Source organism: Gymnoscopelus microlampas (genome assembly GCF_963454915.1).
Source record: "Gymnoscopelus microlampas genome assembly, chromosome: 10".
Classification (NCBI taxonomy): Eukaryota; Metazoa; Chordata; class Actinopteri; order Myctophiformes; family Myctophidae; genus Gymnoscopelus; species Gymnoscopelus microlampas.
In genome coordinates, this window is record NC_139947.1 from 9880900 (window position 1) to 9894984 (window position 14085).

Genomic DNA, 14085 nt, shown 5'->3' on the forward strand with positions numbered 1-14085 from the left:
CTCGATTGGGGCTAGATCCAGTCAAACCAAGACTAGTCAGATTTGGCCCAGAATATCACCTGATTTCAACTAACATAAATCCCACAGACAGAATACTTTGTTAGAATAAAAATAATCTAACAATCTAATCTTTGAATTCAAATTGGTTTGAATAATGATGACATGCTCATTAATATGTTGCAGGAGATTTGTGGTATTGTACAAGGTACTGTACATGATTGCATCAGGTGAGGACAAGACAGTCTAGCTGTCTTAATGTCTTGTCAGTAATCTAACTATATAAATGGCGAGCAACTTCCGCACCCTCGGTGGCGACACCCCACAGCTCTGTTATCGGATAAACAACGCACCGCCAGACCACATGTCGCCTACTGACTCGCCACGGCGGCCGCACTGAATTTACGCCTCGCGTAGGGGACATCTCACTGTTCACTACACCTTTTCCACCGCGCAACATAATTAATTCTACTCACCAAATGTCGGACAAAACGGAAGGGGAGGCAGCTTCGTACCGTTTACCGTGCGCACGACCTCATCACCACAACAGCAGGCAGCCGCTGCGGGGGTTTTTTCCTTTTTTTCCAAACTTTTTTTTTGGTCACCATTTTCTCCAGGCACCATTTCTGGTGTAACGTCGGGTGTTTCTTTTCACCAGCCAATCACCTTTCACGTTGCCACGTCCGTTGCCACGTCGCGCTGACGTACGCTAAACAAGCGCTGCCGTGCGCACAATGCAAACGAGCCCAAAGGCGCGCAAAAATAAGCCGACCATTGCTTAGACACAAAGTCAGACCTGGCAACGCAGCCTACGCCAATCATGTGTGAGAGATCTACAAGCTATGGGGCAGAGACGCCACCGTATCTTAGCAACAACTACAGCGCTCACTCTCATTGGTCGTGTCACGCTAAGACCAGTCTCCAGACAATGGCATCGCAGACAGCTTGCTGTTACTGCTGTAGCCATCACAGGCAGTTGCAGCACGACGGACAGGGCGCTGTGATAGCTGCCATGTCGCTAACGCTAACCTGGTTGTCATGCCTGCAGCGGCTGTGCAATCACTTTGTCAACAATGCACGTTCGTGTGGTGAATGTCTATATTGCTGCTCAGTTCGTCCATTGTAGATGGTGTATGTTTGTGTGTGTCTTCTGGAGAACTATGTAGCTCCACAGCAACTACAGTAACTAACGTAATGGCAGGACCGCCCCGTGCAACGCATGTTAGGCTGCATTATGGTCATGTAGTAATTTCTGATAATTTCGCTCCGATTACAGCAGTGTTTATCAACCCTTTCACGCCCCCCCCCCCCCAAATACACGTACTCACAACAACACCAGGCGGCCGCCATCTTGCAGAAAGGGCTGCCATTCGCCAGCTTTCAGAAAAACAAGCAACCACCTTCATATTTTTTTTTTTTTTTTTTTTTTTTCTTTTGGAAATTTTCATCCCACGATTTCCGCGCGGACCACCAGGGGGTCCGCGGACCCCCTGCTGGTCCGCGAAACATACACAATATAATTTCTTCTACTTATTTTTCATCATTTTGTAACTTTTACATTACACTTTCTTACACTTTTTTTTTTTTTTTCCCTTTTTGCAAATGTTACTTTGACAATTTGTCTACCCCCATATACACACGCCCACGCGGGCCCCGTGCGCGTACATGCCTCTAACAGCCATAATCCCCATCTATACTGCCCACTCTGTGCTGCAGCTACACGGATACAGACACAGGGACACGGAGGGACCAACAAACGCAAAGCCCCGTGCGCGGCTGGGGTTGAGGGGGGCGTAGCCCCCCGAAACTCTAGTGTTTGATAATAGCTAATAGCAACCTGAAAATAGCAAAATGTGTGTTTAATCCTTTTAAGACAATGGATTCATATGTGGTGTGGTCAGACAATTAAACTATGAAAAGATCGAAAATAGATCTGTTCAGAAGGATCCATTTGCACAAAAGCAAAGGAGGGCAGAACTGGACAAGTAAAGCTTGTTGAAAAAAATGTCACCATTGAGAGAAAGTGTTTCAAAGTGTCCAAAAATAACAATATTTAACTATAATAACACTCCACAATCATAAGCAGTGGAAACCCTTGAGCCACAGCCTGCGGTCCACAATCACCATCAGACCTCCAGCTTATACATTTGCTCACCTCTGATCAAAGTTAGGAGCCCTTGCATGAACCTAGTTGTGACACTGCATTCTTTAAATCCTGTCATGCCCTTTATCCTTATCTAATCACTCATCATGTATACAGTATGATGGTTTTGACTCTGAATTACACTGTCCTCCGATAATAACCATATGACCCGCACCCAAATGGCCCTTTGCTCATGTAATGTGTGATGGAAGCACTAACTGTACTGATAAGAACCAATTATTGAAATCCCAAATACGGAATAGACCACACTCATTGAGTGCCAGAATTCTTTCTGGCTATGTGGGCTATGTGGTCCCAGTGCCAGAGATTTTTCAATTTATCTTAGATTTTCAAGTAGTCACAGAATTTTTCAGTATAATCGATCCACTGATGGGTGCTAATCACTGAGGGTTGCACTGTATGGTTTCACAAATGTCAACGAGGTCATCGCGACCTTGTTGACATTAATTGTCTGATGTTTAAAATAGCATGTCTGGGCCAAAAATTCATAATAAAAAAAAGTGCTTAGGAGCCGAGATACAGCTTTTTTCAGTAATAAGTTAAACAAGGAGTGAATGGAGCAGCAAATCTTCAGATAATGATATTATTGGGTTCTGAACATAAAAAAAAAATATATATATATATATATATATATATATATATATATATATATATATATAAAAACAAATTCAAAAACACGTCAAACACGTCATTGGCACGTTGCGCCATTGCGGTAAAACATGTGAAACACGCCAATGGCACTCAATGAGTTAAACTTGTCTTAGCCTCTTGGCAGTCTTAAGGTTTTCTTCAGAATAGGTAACCTCTTTAACGCTGGCATCCACATTTTGGGCATGTCATTATAGGTTAAGTAAATAAATAAATAATTAGAAACATTTCTGAAATGTAACCTAAAAAAGTGTGCACCTCGGAGCGCAGATCCCCGCCAGGCCGGGTTGCCTAGCCTAGGGTTCTCAAAGTTTGGATGACAGTCATAGCCAATTGGAATGAAATCTGCTAACTGAGTGATACATTTTCATCACGACTGCGATCCATACTGTAGATACTATGTACCAATTTGTGTGACTTTTGAACAATATTTGAAAGGAGGACTAGCAAAAAGTATATTTGGAATGTAGCACCCCAGTACCGTGTTGAATGGAATAAACGGGGCGCTTGAGTTCGTTACCTTTTACTTTTTAACCCTGTATCTATAGTATAAACCACAAGGCTGATGAACTTGACAATAGACCTATTTTAAATAATTATCTCAGACAACACTTTAAATGTAAATCAAATTTACTTAGGGTTGTTAGTTTTACAAATTGTGTTTTACCCTTTTTAAAGTTTACATGATATAAAAACATGAAATAGACATACAACACAAAATATGGTACAGAAGGTAAACCTTTTTAGAAAATACCAGTAGGCCAAAAGGCCTTTTTTACCCTTGTGAAATCAAATGAACTCTACCTAATGTAGAGTGAGAACCTTAATTACCTTTACACTTTAGGGTCAAAATCACACTTGACCGCTTAAAACAAAATATCAAAAACCCAACTCTCAATGTTCTCTTGGCAAAATCCCTATTACCTTGCTTCAACCAAAAACATCACTATTCCTAAATAGCAAATAAAGAACACCTTAATACACTTAAATACACAGTGGGCCCACACACGTGCACGCACACATACTGTACACACAACACAAAAAAAGGTGCAGGCCTGATCGTGGTGATGGTGGGGCGATGGGTGACTGAGTCCTCAGTCCTCTGTCCTTGATGACAAACGAGCGCACAAAAGTCTTTACTCACAGTTCAGTTCTGTAGAATATTCGTGAAGTGATAATGTTTGTGAGGTGAAGCAAACAGCAGGAAGGTACAATCCTCGTCAGGAATACACTCCAAACAGTCCTTAAAAATCAGCAATGGTGTCCTTGTGTTGAGCGACTAACTGACTTTTTTTCCCTCAGCACAAACACACTTTTACACTCACTTAAGACTTTTTATAACTCACTCATGCCATACAAACTGCTAGCATTAGGCACTGTGCCTCAGAACAGCAGCAGGCTTCAACTTGGCTTCTGGTATAGTCCAACCTGTGTCAGGTCAAACACTCAGGTCATACAGGTGAATACAACTCAGCAATCATCCCCCTCTTTTGTAATCTCTCCCCTCTCCCCACTCTTACAATTGAGAAATCCACAATCAGCACACAGTGCTGTCATTCTCTTTCTCCTGCTTTAAAATAGCATCCTTCTTGAATGCCACATTGTGCATGCTTCAGTGTCTATAAAACAAATAAGCTGAATAACTGTTCTGCTGTGCATGATTAATTACGGGTTAATCTCCCAGAAATGGACTAACAGCGTACTACTGCTTGGTTGGAGCCTGGTGGTGACATTACAACAAGCCAGGTGGCTACTGTTTCTGCAGGCAATTCCTATTTTGTCATCAGTAGATTACTTAATGTAAACCTATAATGTTATACTACAAAATATTAAGTATGCTGATAGCTTCACATACTCGACTACCAACAACACATTCTACTGACATTGGTCGTGTGTAACGTTAAATCCATTGATTTGATTTTATGACTAGCTTATTCAGCAGGTGGGCCAGTCGTGTACTCGCTAATTTAGGCTCAGCTCCTTGCTAATTTAGGTTCAGCAGGTTGGCGCTGAATGAGACTTTCTTCACAACGAGACGAAATGGATGCAAGTGAAGTTATAGTTTGGCATCTGACTTAGGGGTGGAAACAATACACCCGTTTTGTTTGTTACCTGGCTGGCTGGTTGATCGTCACCAGGGCACTGACTCTGGAGATTGGGAAATTTGCGGGGCAGAGGAGGGAGATGTGTGTGTGTGTGTGTGTGTGGCTGCTGCAACCATAGAGTTACAAATAATCGAGAGGGCACCGGAAATCCCCGCCCATTCACTTGTATTGAGTTGCTCACCCACCTCTTCTTCCGGGTTGGGAATGTGACGGACGGGGCCTATTTGGGGCCTACTGTATGTGACGTGTTTTGCATCACTCTGCGCGTCGACTCCGGCGCAACCCTATGCGCAAGCTCGTGGGTCGAGCCCATTGGTCAAAACCGTTTTCCCTCGTTCATGTGTCTGGCCCCAACCCTAATAAGCTCCAATACCTATGATTGGCCACCAAGCGCACCTCTGTAGACTGTCCGCTTTGACTGTTTAACTCCGCCCACAATGAGCTCCAGCATAAAAAAAAAAAAATTCAAAGGGGCTGTTGCTGGTCAAGAGGGCAAACTGCAGGTGCTCTAGCTCTGTGCACGTCCCTGCCCCCAAGGACCCCTGGGCTGGGAGGGTCCCCGGACCCCACTTTGAGAACCACTGCTCTACAGTATTTGAGGGAAGCGAACAGATGTTGTTTATACTTGTGATTTCAAGCTCACAATGTGCCCCCGATGCGACACGTTGTGAGCTTGTAGGTCGGCTATTTCTGTCGTGATGAATCTGCCTTTTACTGCCTGTACTGCTCTGCGTCTTACATGATCGGGAGAGACAGAAAAGGCAGTGTTGTTGGAGGCAAAACATGAAAACCGAGAAAACTGAGTGAGAATGGCGACAAGCAATGACATTATTGTGGTTGTGAGTGAAAATAAAAGTAAATAATTTGCCCTGAGGATGACTTGGTTACAGAGTGTATTAGATCAGTGGTTCCCAACCTTTTTTTCTCCCCTTGGAGCCCCCCTTCTTATCTCTACCACTCAAACAGAGAGCGTCTCCTTCCCAAACCCCAATGGTTCTATTCAGCCCCCCGCCCACAGGAGTGGCCCAATTCACTCACAACTTGCTACAAAAATCGCTCATGAAAAAATATATAACCTCCTACATTCCATTTTCCACCTTCACATCTGTCTCCTTCTCTAATAATCAAAAAGTGCTATATATTTCATCTCGCACTTTACTTCCGGATGGTTCGTTTTGCACCTTCTTTGCCACATCCGTCACGGGACAGAAACAAGCCCTGCCGTGCTCTATGGAAAACAGTCCAAAAGCGCGCCCAAATGAGCCCAAAATCGCTTACACACAAAGCAGACCTGGCACCCCATTTCAACGTCACAGCAACATGCAGCCAATCAGCGTCGACGGCAACGCAGCCTACGCCAATCATGTGTGAGATCTACAAGCTATGGGGCAGAGACGCCGTGTGCCATGCACCGTATCTTAGCAACAACGAAAGCGCTCACTCTCATTGGTCGTGTCACGCTAAGAGCAGTTCCCAGACAATGGCATCTCAGAGAGCTTGCTGTAGTGTTTATATATCTATGGCTGTAGCCATCGGAGTCAGTCGCAGCGACGACGGACAGGGCGCTGTGATAGTTGCCGTAGCTAACGCTAACGTGGTTGTCATGCCTGCAGCGGCTGTGCAATCACTTTGTCAACAATGCACGTTCGTGCGGTAACTGTTATTATTGCTGCTCCGTTAGTCCATTGTAGATGGTGTATGTTGTGTGTGTCTTCTGGTGTAGCTCCACAGCAACTTACTCCAGTAACTAACGTAATGGCAGGACCGCCCCGTGCAACGCACGTTTAGGCTGCATTATGGTCATGTAGTAATTTCAGATCATTTCGGTCCGATTAGGGCAGTGGCTACCCCCCCCCCCCCCCCCCAAATAATCATATTTGAACTGGGGACCCCCCCAATTTTGTTTGACTCCGTTCCACAAGTCAATATTGTGAAAATAGCAGATCTACAAGCTCACAACGCCTCACGTTGAGAGGCGTTGTAAGCTTGGAGATCGTCTATTTTCAACATGTTTGCCTCTTTCTTAAATTTTTTGACAATGTGGCCAATGTTTTATAGTATAGTTTGTTGACTACTTTTGGTGCAGTAATGGTATTTTCCTTTACTTTAGCTTTTTTATTGTCTCCGCCAGGCCGAAAGGGATGGCGCGAGAGTATGTTTTACCCCCTGTCCGTCCGTCGGTCTGTGGATAGCTAATCTCCCGCATCGTTGGCTTGATCGCAGTGCAACTGTGCACACACACTCCCTGGATGCCAATTCAGAACCTCTGCCCCATTTCTTTCACATGGCCCTGTTATAGTGCCACCAGGAGGCCGCTTTTTGCTAAACACATTTTCTCACAGTACTGCTACATATTTTGTCCTAACATCACGCAAATCGATACACAGTATCTCTATAGTCATTAAAAAAAACACGGTATTTCAGATTTCTCATTTTCCATCCTGATTGACTAAAAATGGCTTCCAAAGTTTCCAGGACTGCTCCGTTTTGACCAAAATGCCTCAAATTATGAACACAGCATGCACTTTCCGTGCAAATTTGCACCCACATTCCCACTATGCCGAGCAAGAAATTCCACTTGAGATTTTTCTAATCAGCCTCATGGTGGCGCTATAACAGTCCGATTTGTGTTTTTACCTATACCTGCACCAATCTGTGTAAAACTTTGTATGTGCACTCTCTAGAGGTCAAGGAAAAACCTTTCCCCTGCATTTCTCACATCTACCTTTTATAGCTCCACCAGGAGGCCGCCTTATGTACAACATATTTCTTTACATTACTCCTTCCGATTTTATCTACATTTCACGCAAATCGGTACACATGATCTCTATAGTCATGTGATCAAGACGGATCTGTTTAATCTTTCATATTCCATCCCGATTGGCTAAGATTCACATCTAAAGTTTGCACAAAATGCCGCAAATCATGAATGCAGCGTCCGATTGTGGTCAACTTTGCACGCACATTCACACTATGTTGAGGAACAAGTGCTACCATTTTAACATTAGCCTGTGGGGGGTCCCCACCGACTCTACCTGGCCCTTAGGTGGGCCCCACCTAGGCAATTCTATGTGGGGCCGAGGTGGGTCTTAACTGCGATGCCCATGCGGGCTATAAGTCGCTTCTACCTGGCCCTTAGGTGGGCCCCAACTAGCCACGTTTATGTGGGACCAAGGCGGGTCCTAACTGGGTTTGCCCATGCAGGCTTTAACTGGGTTCTACCTGGGCCCTAGGTGTACCCTAACCAACCAGAGTGCAGTGCCCATCGCTCCAAATGTTGTGACGTCAGGGCTCTCAATACTGCACATTGGTGGAGGAGGAGGGCCCGCAGGGCGCCCGTACACATCGCTGAACCAATGGTAGCCCACGAATGTTTCCTCTGGAGATTTAAAATCTGCCCCTCTATGCCACATATCATCCGCGCTACAGGGTCTTCACTGACCGAGCCACGGCCCCACTGGCCCTCATGACGCTATGCCACTTATATGCGCTGCCAAGTGGCCGCGGGCGCTACGTGGGCGTGGCGGCGGGCTAGACGCGAGGCCCTGCGTAGCAGGGCCGAGCTTCTAGTTATGACAAAGGCTGAGACCCATACAATAAAGGATTATCCACACTCTCTTCAGTTATATTCTTGATTTAATTCTTGACGTTAATTTACGATAAAACTAAGTTAGAATATGGAGATAAGAAGTTCATGCCCGACAGCAACGATATACTAATTGTGAAATGAATAGCGAGAGCCCATCTACAAACTTGCAATGTGACGCCTTAACACTTTGGAGATAATACTTTTATGTTTTTGTTTTTTGCTATTTTTGGAACTTTTTGAAAACATTTGGAGAAAAGAAACAATGACTTATCCAAAATAGGGATGTCAGCTTGAAAGTGGTAAAATAATAAAAATAATAATAATAAATGTAATAATAAGGGTGGTAATAATAATAATAATAATAATAATAATAATAATAATAATAACACTTATTTTACAGTTAGTTCTTGTATGACAAGTTGGACTAATATCCCATTAAGAATATACAGGCAGACAGCCGATGAAAGTAAGTTATGATTTTTGTACAACAAAATGTGGAAGGCATTCAGGTTTGTCAGATTGAGAAATACTTTAATAATTGCCTGTTGTGGCAAATGTGTGGTAGTGTTGTCTGGACACACATGTTCTTTCCAGGGCAAAAGGGGAGGATCGTTGTCGGGCAGAAACCTCTTATTTTCCATATATTTTTTTGTAAATTAACGCTCTACTTCAGGGGTGCCCAAAAGGTAGATGGCGATCTACCAGTAGATCACAAAGGCTGTGCAGGTAGACCACATGACATGCCCCTAAAAAAATAATAATTCAAATATTAAAACAAATATTTATAAACAAAACTCACAAAACTCCTTGTTTTTGTATCTGCCACTTGGATTAAGGTGGCTTGATAGATTGATATCAAGAAGGCCCTGTCAGCTACCTTCACAGCTTCTATAGTAGGCAATGCAATGTTTTGTATTATTATTACCCGTATTATAAAGTCAATTAATAATGTGCGAGGCAAAGAATTGAAAACCTACCACTTCCATACAGAATGGGAGGAAGGCTCCCCCCCCCTCCCCCAAACTATTTAATGGGATAATCATTATCATGGTATAATCATTTTTTGGGCTAGATCTTTTTGAGCTGGTCATTTTAAAAGTAGTTCTCAAGTCAAAAAAGTGTGGGCACCCCTGCTCTACTTGATCATACTACAGCGTCACACAAAAGCATCCAAAGTACCAGATCCACAACCTCGAAACGCGACGTGAAGCGATGCGTTCCGAGCTTGTAGATCTGCTACTTTTGCTACTCTTGAATTTGAATCCTGAGAACCAACAGTTTTGGACATATGAGGTTTCCACCCGACAGAGACGATATTGAGCTTTTATACTGGAAAGTCAAAGGGCTCAGAATGGGCTGAAAACCCTCATCCGAGCTGTCCACAGCCCTCCCCTGAGACACAGAGCGTCTAGACAGCAATGGTGCCATCTTAAGATAAGCATTAGTTGAGGACCAATTACTGTATATGAAGACGGGCTGAAAATGGTTGAAGTGGTCCTTTAAGTGTCAGCAGCTATTAAATCACTTTATTTAATGGCACTATAGGAACAAAGGACTTCTTTTAAATCAAAGAACAAAAGATACAGGGTGTCCAATTTAATGCAAAGTGTTCTCAAAGTGAACTTTGTAGACTACAGAGAAAAGAAAAGCCGTGGACTTATTTCAAGCATACTTGCTTCGAGCAAAAAGGATATAGCTATATCCTCGGCTTGATGTGAGTGTGATAATGTAAGTCCAAGGGCTTTTCTTTTCTCTACTGACTTCTTTTAAATGTTCCTTTTTGGTTTTCCAAGCCACACTGTAGTATTAAGAACAAGGACACTCTTAAAAAAGGCTTATAAACCATCTTTCACCACTTGACCCATTAAGACCTGAGACCTTTTTTAAACACAGTTGCTACAGTATATCATCAGTATATTATCTTTTTCTTTTTTTTACCATAACCATTTCTCTTGTAAGGAATAGGAAAAAGAAATCCTCACAATGTCGGTTTCTCAAATCCTATTATACTTGCGGGGACATTTGATTAGGCTCTCACAAGTACAGTAATACAAAGTACACACACACACACACACACACACACACACACACACACACACACACACACACACACACACACACACACACACACACACACACACACACACACACACACACACACGCGCGCGCAGGGGTTATTGCGAGCCAGAGAGCCATGACAAGATCACAGTCCATGTAATGATCCCTCAGAGAGGTGTTCAGAGTGGGGAGGATGGATGATGGTAGATGGTAGAGAATAAATAAGAGTCCATGCACCAGTGGAGATATAGATTATAGTACACAGTGATCTTATGACTTTTAATTAAAAATAAAATATCATGCGCATAACAGTAAAATTGATGAAGTCGCACTTTAGAACCAAACAGAGAAGCTAACAAAAAAAGTAAATGCTGAAAACAGAGCGATGCTGAAAAAGTGGTCGGCTTTTTCTTTTAAAACTAATCATTGAATAAGTAACCCATCCATCCATCTTCATCCGTTTATCTGGGGGCTGGGGTCGTGGGGGCAACAGTTCCAGTGGTGGAAAGAGTACTCAAATGTTTTACTTAAGTAAAAGTATCAATACTGCAATGTAGAAAGACTCTGTTACAAGTAAAAGTCCGGAATTCAAAATTTACTTGAGTAAAAGTACAAAAGTATTGGTATCAAAATGTACTTAAAGTACCAAAAGTAGAAAGTACCCATTATGCAGAAAGTCAATTTCACAATTTGAAAATAGCCGATCTACAAGCTCACAATGCGTCGCATCGCAACGCATTGTGATCTTGTAGATCGGCTATTTTCAAATGGCCGAAAATGAAGCATAGAGTTAGTTCATGCAGGACACGGAAGTCTTGCACGTCAAAGCTGTAATCAGCTGTCAGTCAGCTGATTTGAACATCAGCGTTCTATTCCCCATTCACAGCGCTGCTGGTCATTACGTCACACATTCATACTCCAATCACAACTCACGCATTAGCAAGGGGTTCCTTTAAACACAGCTTCGTATTCACTATAGGTCTTTCTTGGTTGCTGACCAATGCATTCTGCTAGCTCCTCCTCCACCCCAGCCTCCACCTTTTGATTAGAGTCTGGCATAGGCTCAAATACTTGTGATTATCATGTATATCTGCTTTTTTAGAGTCTGGCATAGGCTCAAATACTTGTGCTTATCATGTATATCCGCTAATTCAAACTAATGTCAATGTATTGCTTATTTTTGTCATTGTATCCCTATGGAGGATTTGCTTAGTATTCCCTATGCTTAGCAGGCTGCTTCGACAAAATTCAGGGAATATCTCCAAGAGTGGAGCGGAGCCTTTAACACCAAGCTTAACTGTATTCCATTTGTTGCAATAAATGGTTAAATCTACTTTGACGTGAGTGTTTCTGATTGAATGAATATAGGCCTGAAGTGGTTAATGTATGTTGAGTAATAATAATCAAAATCTACAAAGTAACTAAAGTTTTCAAATAATTGTAGTGGAGTACAATACAGTACAATATTTGGATCCGAGATGTAGTGGAGTAGAAGTAAAAGTATTGGAAATTGGAAATACCTCAAAATTGTACTTAAGTACAGTACTTAAGTAAATATACTTTACTTTCCACCACTGGTTTCCACTCCCTCCTTATGTGACAGTGTGACTGAGTTATTGTTGACAGTGTGATTGAGTTATTGTGTCCTAGTCTAGTCTTACTTGTCTTGCCCTACAATATGTGAACATATTGTACACATTTTGATGCAAATACTTTTATACTTTTACTCAAGTACATTTTTAATTCTGGACTTTTAAGTGTAACAGAGTATTTCTACATTGCAGTATTGGATAATTTTACTTAAGTCAAACATTTAAGTTTGTTACTGTTGTTTTATGGTCGTTTAATAATTTGCGCGCATCGTGCCCCCCCCCCCCCCCCCCCCCCCCCCACACACACACACACACACACACACACACACACACACACACACACACACACACACACACACACACACACACACACACACACACACACACACACACACACACACACACACACAGGGGGGCACCCATTAGAGATTCTGATTTGTCCAGTCAACATTATCAAGCACGCTACGCGGGTGGTTGGAAAGCCTGTTTATTCTTCTCTTTTAAATGATGTCCAATTTGTAAGGAACATGCATTTGTAGGTTGAGCAGCAGTGCAGCACATCTGAGAACAGCAGAATAAGCTGTTAGACACTATAGCAGATCTGGCAAACTTTTCATGTGCACAACCCCACATAATTATCGTCTCAAACCTCATATGTCCAAATCTGTTACTTCTCAGGATTCAGCAGATCTACAAGCTCGAAAGGTGGCGCGAAGGATCTGCCCCTTTTGATGCTTTAGTGTGACGCTGTAGTATGATCAAGTAGGCTGTTAATTTACGGGGGAAAAAACACAAAAAGTTAAAATATGGAGATAAATGTTTTCTGCCCGACAGCAACGATAGGCCTTCTCAATTGTGCTGCTTATTCCACAAATGCATGTTCCTTACAAATGGCACACCATTTAAAAAGTAAATAAACACACTTTTCAAGGCTGTATGGGCAATCTGCCAAGCACAAATTTCCGAGCTGTTTTGTTCGTTATTAAAATTAAAATGTATTTAAAGTGTTTAAAAGGCTCCCTGGCTAATAAGCCAAATACGCCTTATTAAAACTGAAAGGACCAATTACTAAGATTAAAAATGTAAACAAATATTTTATGCCCATCGCACGTTGATGATGTCATTTGCCCATGTGCGGTCTAGCCCTATGGAATTTATGGAATGCATGTGCAAAAAAAACATTAAAATATCGATTCATGCTCATATTAACCTTAGGAAGTATTAAGTTGGTTTTCATTTTCACATGCATTCCACATTTTTCTGTTTTTAATTTTATATTTTAGTTATAGAGGGCAATTATAATGTATTAAGGCATGTTTGGCTTATTAACCAGGGATCCTTTTAATAGAGGGCCAAGTTTTTGTACGTGGCTCGTTGGTCTAAGGCTATGATTCTTGCTTTGGGTGTGAGACAGGTCTCCAGTTCAAATCTTCGACAATCCCACCAACTCCCAATTTCCCACTCTATAGTCTGAAGACAACCCTATTCAAACTTCAACTCACCCCCTAATCCCTTCTCCCTCCTTGTGTCGCTTCTCGTCATCTTTTTCAACAGATGCCAGTTTGCCAATCAGATATACTCTCCTATCTTGGTCACTTGTGCATCCGGCTTTGTTGGTTGTCTATGCAAACACAATTGGCCCCTGTTCAGGGGAGGGAAGCCGGGCGGGGAGGATGATATTGGTCATTCCACATACTCCTATGGACTGGGGCGGCACCTGTCAGCGAGGAGTGTTGGGCGGGAGGAGTAGGACGGAGGCCCTACGTCGTCCCGGTGGGGGCTCCTCACTGGCTTGTCAATCAGTACTACTGACTGACAAGCCAGTGAGGAGCCTGACTCAGTAGGATACAACAGTGACAACACAGTAAGGTGTGTGGGGAGGAATTCATTGGCATCATGACTACATTGGGGAGAAAAAGAGGGTAAAAAATT

The 14085-nt window shown here is 42.7% G+C and overlaps 1 protein-coding gene across 1 annotated transcript in view; it reads left to right on the plus strand.

Annotated features, from left to right (window-relative positions):
- Positions 1 to 14085, plus strand: part of LOC311053419 (E3 ubiquitin-protein ligase TRIM39-like) — a 479738-nt gene that overhangs the window by 303884 nt on the left and 161769 nt on the right. The gene's annotated exons all lie outside the window — the stretch shown is intronic.